The sequence below is a fragment of the Saccopteryx bilineata genome, chromosome 9 (genome assembly GCF_036850765.1).
Source record: "Saccopteryx bilineata isolate mSacBil1 chromosome 9, mSacBil1_pri_phased_curated, whole genome shotgun sequence".
Taxonomy (NCBI): Eukaryota; Metazoa; Chordata; class Mammalia; order Chiroptera; family Emballonuridae; genus Saccopteryx; species Saccopteryx bilineata.
In genome coordinates, this window is record NC_089498.1 from 11,572,693 (window position 1) to 11,582,445 (window position 9,753).

General features: G+C 42.1%; 1 non-coding gene across 1 annotated transcript; it reads right to left on the reverse strand.

Annotated features, from left to right (window-relative positions):
* Positions 1 to 5,392: 5,392 nt before the first annotated feature.
* TRNAI-GAU (transfer RNA isoleucine (anticodon GAU)) lies at positions 5,393 to 5,468 on the reverse strand. Its single transcript has one exon. It is a non-coding gene; the product is annotated as a tRNA-Ile (tRNA).
* Positions 5,469 to 9,753: the final 4,285 nt, after the last annotated feature.

Sequence of the window (9,753 nt, forward strand, 5' to 3'; positions counted from 1 at the left end):
AGCTTTATTATCCAGCTGTTGGGCAAATGAGTTTGTAAAATCTATATTTTCTGGTTTTGCTCACTTTTGTTTTTAAAAATGGCACTGCCCTTGTGAATGGCTGTCGCCCAGGTGATACAGCTAATTACCTTCATGCTTGGTTATGCTAATGTGTGCTAGAGGAGGGGTTGTTCTGCCGAAGAGTTTTAAAAGAAGGAGATAGGAGGCCATTTTGGAGAGAGGCCACATGGTTGCAGGGAGAGAGGTAGCCAAGATGGAGGCATGCAGAGAGAAGGAGATGGAGAACAGAGGTGAATAAGGCTGGTGAGACCTTTGATTCTAGGAAAACTCGGAAAAGATTCTCCTGGTTGTCCTACCAGAGAATGTGTGAATGGGTTTTGGTGCCCATGTGTTTGTTTTTACTCGCCAGCCAAGTGTGAGGCTAGAAATAAAGAAAATGGCCCACCAGTTCTTGACTCCGTTGCTTCTCTACGATATATCCCAGGGGTAGTCACCTTTTTATACCTACCGCCCACTTTTGTATCTCTGTTAGTAGTAAAATTTCCTAACTACCCACCGGTTCCACAGTAATAGTGATTTATAAAGTAAGGAAGTAACTTTACTTTATAAAATTTATAAAGCAGAGTTACAGCAAGTTAAAGCATATAATAATAATTACTTACCAAGTACTTTATGTTGGATTTTCACTAAGTTTGGCAGAATAAATCTTTATAAAACAACTTACTATAGTTAAATCTATCTTTTTATTTATACTTTGGTTGCTCTGCTACCGCCCACCATGAAAGCTGGAACGCCCACTAGTGGGTGGTAGGGACCAGGTTGACTACCACTGGTATATCCGAATCAAATGCATGTGACAGGTGGCTGATGGAGGGCATGGCTACTGGACTTACACCAGCCTATTTCTTTTACAGGAGAGACCTTTTTTTTTCTTTTCTTTTTTTTACATATAAATACTCCTGATTTACAGCTCCAGGGAACCGATTTCTTTTTTTTTTTTAATTTATTCATTTTTTTTAGAGAGGAGAGGGAGAGACAGAGAGAGAGATAGAGAGAGAGAAGGAGAGAGAGAGAGAGAGAGAGAAGAGACAGAGATAGAGAAGGGGGGGGGAGGAACTGGAAGCATCAACTCCCATATGTGCCTTGACCAGGCAAACCCAGGGTTTTGAACCGGCGACCTCAACATTTCCAGGTCGAAGCTTTATCCACTGCACCACCACAGGTCAGGCATTCAATTCTTATATTTTTATCTTGATTGTGCAATGCAGGACTCCACAACTTTAGAATTTGGGGACATTTATCTGACATGCAACTTATGTTTCCTTTAAAAATTTTTGTAACTATCTACTGAGAAGTAAACTCTGGAACAGGGGTCCCCAAACTACGGCCCATGGGTGGCATGCAGCCCCCTGAGGCCATTTATTCGGCCCCCGCCGCACTTCCAGAAGGGTCACCTCTTTCATTGGTGGTCAGTGAGAGGAGCATAGTTCCCATTGAAATACTGGTCAGTTGATTTAAATTTACTTGTTCTTTATTTTAAATATTGTATTTGTTCCTATTTTGTTTTTTTTACTTTATAATAAGATCTGTGCAGTGTGCATAGGGGTTTGTTCATAGTTTATTTTATAGTCCGGCTCTCCAATGGTCTGAGGGACAGTGAACTGGCCCCCTGTGTAAAAAGTTTGGGGACCCCTGCTCTGGAAGATAGGAACTATTCATCTCATTTATGCGTTTTGGTACTTGCTAACATAATGCTAAGCATAGGGTAGGACTCAAAACTTGTCCTCGAAATGTTGGTGTCAGCTAAAGGGAGGCAATGCTGTCGAGACGCAGAATGGACAAAGAGAACTGTGGTTGAAGATGTGTGTCCTAGAGCATTTATCTCCTTCCATGAAGGTCACGGCCACAGCAGAGCTTACTGACATAAAGAAATATGGCAAAGTTAAGAGAAAAGCACAATTTTTTTTAAGAATAGACCTTGATCTTTTCCAAGAAGGAGAATGAACAGTTTGCTCATACACTACATCTAACCTTCCTGGAATTCAAACTTGTGAAACCTGGCTCCAACCTCAGCTAAATCATAACATCTCATACCCACCAGTGTCATTATAACCCAAACTGTCTCTCTACTATAGCTTCAAATTAATCAACTGCTTCCCAAAATACAACTTGAATAAAACCTATAACATCTAACTTTTATAGACTCCAGAAAAGACAAAATCAGTATCGGCTCAATTCTTTCTTTTCTTACTATAATTATCACCACTCCCCAAATTATTTATAAACTTTCTTGGGAGAAAAAAGCTTTTTGAAGGAATATAACCATCTTGGATTCCCCTTAAGACCCAGTATGGTGGGAGACATATGGTCGTACTTAAAAAACACTCTTTTACTTGACCTACTTCTTACACACTGGTGGGAACTGTTTCTTTACTAGGTTTTTCCAAAAGAAAAAAAAAAAAAGAGCCAACAGTCTTTTTCTTCACACTCTCTGTTCTCCCAGTGGTAATTTTCACTGAGGAAAGACTAGAAATTAAGGCCTAAAACTGAACAACCTCCCTGAAGTTTAGGTAAGGGTTTAGAATTGGGCAAGAATGCCAAGCTGAGGGAAATACCAGCTGGAAAAAGTTGATCAGAAATTTTTTGTTGAATGAATGAATATACTAGGCACTGGGAATATAAGGTAGATATGAAGATTTGGTATGATTATTGTCATTAACTGATTTAGAATGAGGCCATCCTTAACTTCTGTGCTGTATGCCGACTGCTTTTTCATCTGATAAAGTTTCTAGGCCCTGGAAGTTCTTGTCAAGTTTCCCTATAGTCTCTAGATGTCTCTGGAAGCCTTTATTCTCACCGCCAGTTTTTACCTTCTCATAAAATGTACATATAAAAACTCTAGAGTCTAGTAAAATTATAACCTCTTTCCAAAATGTTCCACGATGACTTGAGATATATACAAAATGATTTATCCAACCGAGTCTCTATGGAAACACATCACATCTCATAAGATATTTTAACTTTTTTTTTTTTAAGGAAGAGGTATAAGTTGTGGATCCCAAAGCAGCAACATACAGTAATTGAAGGCAATGCTATGGGTTTGCAGCACCTGTAAATTGTGTGTTAGGGATCTCAGTGGAGCAAGCAGAAAACGAAGAGGAAAAGTTAGTGTTAAAAATAAAGGAAAAATAAAATAAAAAGGCAGAGGTGATGTGCCCACTTTCAGATGTGGCACATTGAAAGTGGGCAAAATTATTGTGGCTATGAAAAAGGTAAAAATGCTGTGTCAAGCTCTAACAGTAAAGATACAATAAAACTCAATCAGAAACAGACATTTGAAATGTGGCTGGGAAAGGAATTGAAGTTACTTCTGATCAACTTCTGATGGCCTTCCTGATGGGGAGAAAAAAATAATTGGCCTTATTTTGGGGATCAGAGTAATTCCAGATAAATAGTTCTTTCTCTGAGATAAAAGTCTTTGGCGATTGCGTTCTGAGATGAGGTAAGAAAATTCATGCCGACTAATAGACTCTTAACGTATTCATTGTTATATCAACACCCATTGGTTGGTTGAGGGAGGCTCACAATTCATTGAGGTCAGATGTAAACGTGAGTGTTGGGCAAATGAGTTTGTAAAATTTGTGTTATTTGAGTTTGTTCACTTTTTTTTGTGAAAAATGGGGCCGGGCAATGCCAGGCATGTGTCTGTGATATTGCTATATAATTACCATCCTGTTTGGGAAAAACCATCACTACGCTAGTGTTGCTGGAGGAGAGGTTTTTGGCGCCAAAAGAGTTTTAAAAGCAGAGAAGGAGAAAGAGGGAAGCCATTTTTGCAGAGTGAGAGCAGAGAGAAGGCAGAGTGCTCATAAAGGAGAAAAAAGCCAAGAAGGCAGGGTGCTGAAGGAGAAGCCAGTTTGTGCAGAGAGGAGGAGGGAGAAGGCGTGCAGATGGGGAACCAGAGGCGACTGAGACTGGTGGGGGCCTTGGATTCTAGGAGAAACTGGATGTGTCAGTAGCTTTGTGAGCTCTGAGTGGAAGGGAAGTGTTTTCCCTCTGTGTGTGTGTTACTGACCTGCCAGTGCGAGGCTAGAATGAAGAAATGGCTCACCATTTTTTGGCTCTGCTGTTTCTTTACTGTCTGCCCGAATCTAACGTGAACCTGAACCTGCATGTGAATGGCCATGACGACCGCAACTACTGGCCATGCAGTGAGTTAATACTGTTACGTTACTTCCATTATTGAAAGTTTTCTTCTCTAAGTTATTCTCACTTCTTGGCTGTTTTTCTTTGGAAGAATAAAAAAATGGCTAAGCAGAGCCCACATGTTCAAGTAGTTAGAGTTAGAGGCTGGAACTTTTGTTATGTAAGTTTAATAATATAGTCTTCATTTTATCACTGGCTCATGAAGGATTCCAGTGTCCCATTTGGTGAGCTTAATTATCCCCTCTGGTGTTTTTCCATATTCTATGCTAAATATTAAGTCCTGATGTTTTATCATTGAGTGGAAGTGTGAGGCCATAAAAAAAGAAAAAAGTAGTGTAAGCCTTTCAGAATTGCAATTTCCAAAAAGAAAAAGGCTTTAATAATAAACACGTCTAACTGAAGACACTTGGTATGAAGCTAGGGGCAAGGAATGGAAGGGTGTCTCCATGAACCTGAAATGTCCCAGTATGATTTATGCCAGGGGTCCCCAAACTTTTTACACAGGGGGGCCAGTTCACTGTCCCTCAGACCGTTGGAGGGCCGGACTATAAAAAAAACTATGAACAAATCCCTATGCACACTGCACATATCTTATTTTAAAGTAAAAAAAACAAAACGGGAACAAATACAATATTTAAAATGAAGAACAAGTAAATTTAAATCAACAAACTGACCAGTATTTCAATGGGAACTATGGGCCTGCTTTTGGCTAATGAGATGGTCAATGTGCTCCTCTCACTGACCACCAATGAAAGAGGTGCCCCTTCCGGAAGTACGGCAGGGGCCGGATAAATGGCCTCAGGGGGGCCGCATGTGGCCCGCGGGCCGTAGTTTGGGGACCCCTGATTTATGCAATGTGATTGTGCCCAAGTGAACTCTTCTTTCACGAGCCATTTTTTTTTTTAACTTTCTGAAGTTGGAAACGGGGAGGTGGTCAGACAGACTCTTGCATGCGACCGACCGGGATCCACCTGGCATGCCCACCAGGGGGCGATGCTCTGCCCATCCAGGGCGTTGCTCTATTGCAACCAGGGCCATTCCAGCACCTGAGACAGAGGCCACAGAGCCATCCCCAGCACCCGGGCCAACTTTGCTCCAGTGGAGCCTCGGCTGCAGGAGGGGAAGAGAGAGACAGAGAGGAAGGAGAGGGGAAGGGGTGGAGAAGCAGATGAGTACTTCTCCTGTGTGCCCTGGCCGGGAATCGAACCCGGGACTCCTGCACATCAGGCCAATGCTTTACCACTGAGCCAACCGGCCAGGGCCTCACGAGTCATTTTATTGGTTAACACATTGGGGAAGAGCAAGTTGAGACATTAGTTTCTGTCTCTGGCTTTGCAATTTCAGCTTGGAATAACCAATTAAAAATGGAAAAGGTTATGGAACTGTTGCATCAGTAGTCAGATGTACAAACGCTTGTGTTCAGATATATAGTGAAGTATATAATTAAGATCTATGGGTTATGGGGTGCCACCAAATCAGAGATTTTAAAAAATATCAAGGGGAATGGAGTTGGGTAATTTGCTTTAACAGTAGAGAAACTTACCACTGAAGATCCATTCTTTTGATTTCTAATAACAATAAGGAAGACAGGAAATAGTTCTGGTTTAACCCAGCCAGACTTGGATGGAGTAGGCAGTGGGCACGAATTAATCACCATCACAGACACAGAGAAGAGGAACAAGGCAGAGGACAGAGAAAGGAGAGGGGGGAGTATTTGGGAAAGTTGAAGTGTCACAGGGTGTCATGGAGTTTTGACAAATTGTCCTGAGATGGTTTTCACGATGTCTCATTTATTCACATACGTTCACCTGAAGCCAGGGAAGTGGTGGATTAGCTTGAATATTCAAACCAGAGAGAATACTCTCTATTATGCTACTTCTGTAGATGGACTCAACAAAAAACCCCTGAAAGCAGAGGCTATACAACTGTCGTTCAAAGTTTGACCCTTCTTTATGGAGGATGGATTAGGGCGGGGCCAGGACTAGGGTGAAACTAAGAGGCTTCTAAAGTGTGGATTTAAGGAGGCATGCATTCTCAGGGTTATACATGTGTAGGGCAAATGCCCGAGAGTGAGTGCCTCCTTAAATCCCAGTTGTCTGCCTTGCCTCATCCTAGCCATGGTTTTGGGTGGTGGAGTCAGACTGTTCTATTGCTCATTGATAAGCTTCCTGACTTTGGGTAAGTTATGCAAACACTGTGGCAGATCCGGAAGGGCAGCGACTTGGGATCCTGTGTCGGGGTTCCTGGCAGTCGAGGTATTGGTTAGTATAAATCACTGGGCTGCTGCTTTGTTAGGTTATGCAGCTTGAATGATGCCTGTCAAAACCAAAGTTCTTTTCTTAGCTGATTTCAAATTTAGGATCAAAATTCCAAAGGAAAAGAGTCAGAGAGTCTTAGGTTTAGGGTGATGCTAAAAGGTCCAGGAAGCCACTCTGTGTACTCTGCGAAGGTGAAACTCGTGGGTGACCCCTGTGGGTGCCAGGAAAAGGCAGATTGGCTTGAAGCTAACTAAGCCTGCTGGTTCTGGAGTAAGCCTGTCACAGTTCAAATACCACTTGTACCAGTTGGACAAATAATTTATCTCTGAGCCTTACTTTCCTTATCAGTAAAATGGAGACAATATCTTCTTAACAGTGTATTGAGAGAGAATGCTTTGAAAATGTGCTTAAGACTGTCCCTTGGTACAGTGAAAGTGCCCAGATGTGGCTGAGCATCTGTCTGCTTTGTGCAAAGTCTCATACGGAGGCCAATAGGATACACACCATTTCATCAAGGGTCTCGCCAGCCGGGAGGCGAGTGAATGGGCATTAGGCATGGAGATAAGGAAAAGGAATTGAAAATTGTTCTGGAGGTAAGAAACCTACAGAATTAGTAGCTGATTGGAGGCTAAAGTTGTAGGAAGAAAGAGTGTCAAGGATAGCTCCTAGTTTCTGACCTGAGCTACTGAATGAGAGATGGGGACCCTTAATGAAATAGAGAGCACAGGGAAAAGTAATTGCTTTGGACATATAATGAGTCCTGTTTGAGATCTCTCTCACTTTGAAGAAATTAGAACTGGGCTTTATTTGGGGTACAGGAGCCGATTACTAACCTTTGCCTACCCTTCTCCATCTTCTCTTATCTGCATATTCTCTTCAAGCCAGGACAAGAGCACAAGCATTTTCCTCCAATTAAACCTTTTATATGGCTTCGTCTGCCTGTGTTCTCATTGGTCTGTCAGTTGGGAGTGTCTTTCTGATCTTTCCATTCACCTACATTCTAACTATCCTTCGCTGGCTCGTAGTAGGACATCTGGTACATTACTGAGCTATTGTGCTTGTCTATAGGTCAATAGGGTGTAGAAAAATTAGGACGAACTCCACCTTGTGGTATCTGTCAGATCCTATGGAGCAAGCTAGAGGGCTTCTCTACTGTAGACTAGTCTTGATATATAGAGTTTTTTCTTGTTCTTGGAATAACTCGAAATTAACTTTCTTCTGCATCACTCAAGAAACTCATTAGAATAGTCTTCCCAAGAGTGGACTGTCTCTAAAGACTGAAGAGAGCCACGGATTGCTGTGCTTTTCTCTGCGATAGTTGGTGGAGGGTGCACTGATGCATTCTCTACATTGTAGGGGGTGCCCTCGGGGGCTTCAGCGCTCTGGACTCCTCAGGACTTTGCCAGTTGAATCCGCTCCCAAACCTGGGTCATTTCTCCTAGCTTCTGGGGTCATGTGTCTTACCAAGGCATCTTACCAAGCATACTTACCACTTATCTCTCCTTAGTTCCAGTAAGCACGATGTCACCAAAATAGTGGGGCAGTGTCACATGCTGTCGTGGTCTATATCAGCGTTGTTCAATAGAAATATAATGCAAGGCACATACATAATTTAAAATTGTCTAGTAACTGTAGTACAAAAAAGGAAACGAGTAAAATTAATTTTAGTAATATATCTTATTTAACCTAATCTACCCCAAATATTATCATTTTTTTAGTAATTTTATTTTTTAATGGGGCGCCAAATATTATCATTTTAACATTCTATTAATATATATATTTTTAAAAAGTTATAACAGCCTGACCAGGCGGTGGCGCAGTGGATAGAGCGTCGGACTGGGATGTGGAAGACCCAGGTTCGAGACCCTGAGGTCGCCAGCTTCAGGGAGGGCTTATCTGGTTTGAGCAAAAGCTCACCAGCTTGGACCCAAGGTCTCTGACTTGAGCAAGGGGTTACTCGGTCTGCTGAAGGCCCGCGGTCAAGGCACATATGAGAAAGCAATCAATGAACAATTAAGGTGTTGCAATGTGCATTGTAAAACTAATGATTGATGTTTCTCATCTCTCTCTGTTCCTGTCTGTCTGTCCCTGTCTATCCCTCTCTCTGACTCTCTGTCTCTGTAAAAAAAAAAAAAAAAAAAAGTTATGACAGAGGGCATAACAAGATGCTTCTCTTTTTCTTGCCCTGGGGCTAAACAGTGAACTGTGGATGAGGTTGGACAGCTGGCCTCTTATCACCTCCTCTGTGCCGGGAAGTCAAAATAGAATGTGTACGTATACGGCCCGTTATTCCTTCTCAGTGAGAGAAGCTGATAAATGGGTGGAGAGAAGACCTAACATTAGTAGGCTTCCTCTTCTGTGTTCTAATGATATGAGTGAGTAGATATCCCAGCTTCTCCAAAGAAACCCCTGCCAGCCGATTGCTAGCTGGAATTTCACCAGTTTCTTTTTAAGGAAGCAGGAGAGCAGGCATGACATAACTTTGAAACTTTTTAACTCACAAAGAAGTAAACTTGTTGGCCAACTCTTAATACAGTCCATGAGGCTTCAGCCGACATTTACGGCCACAATCGCTTATAGCTCTCTACTGCAAATGGCATTAAAAATGATCTACGTGGGTGCCCTCATTTTTCTGATGACTTCCGAGGTAAGCCTCGTACATCTCCAGATTGGCAACTCTTTTTATGTTTCCGGTTCGGTTGCTGCCTCTGTTTGCTCAGCACTTATTTTTATGTTTAACAAAGGAATGTGGATTATGTTATGCTATAATGGAAACCCACCAGCACAGGCAGCCTAAATTCAATTCCTTCTCATTTCAGTCAAATTTCACATTTCATTACAACAGAATTAATTTGATGGCCAAATCTGGGATGCTACGGCTTTCCGGCTAGATTTGCTTTCCATTTCACACCCTGACTGTGCTTGTAAAACAGACAATAAAACAATCTTTTCTGATTTGGGAAACACTCTCTATCCTGCATGTCTCTCCGCTCCACTGTAACGTTTTCGCTGATTTTTATGGAACAATCATTTTCCTCATCTAATTACTGCAGTTCCCTGGTAGATGGCCTCCCTGGCCCCATGATTGCTGAGTTACCATAAACACACTTCCTCTGCCAACATCCCAATCTGGCACGTGCGTCAGTGAGTGGGGCTAGGTTTTTCCCTCTCTAACGCGTGTCCTTGCTAAATCGACAATTTTCATGTGAACTAATCTCATCTTCCTCTGACATTCCAACAGATTTGTGAGCAAGTTAATCTGGCCTCATGGGTTCGGGTCTGGTTCACT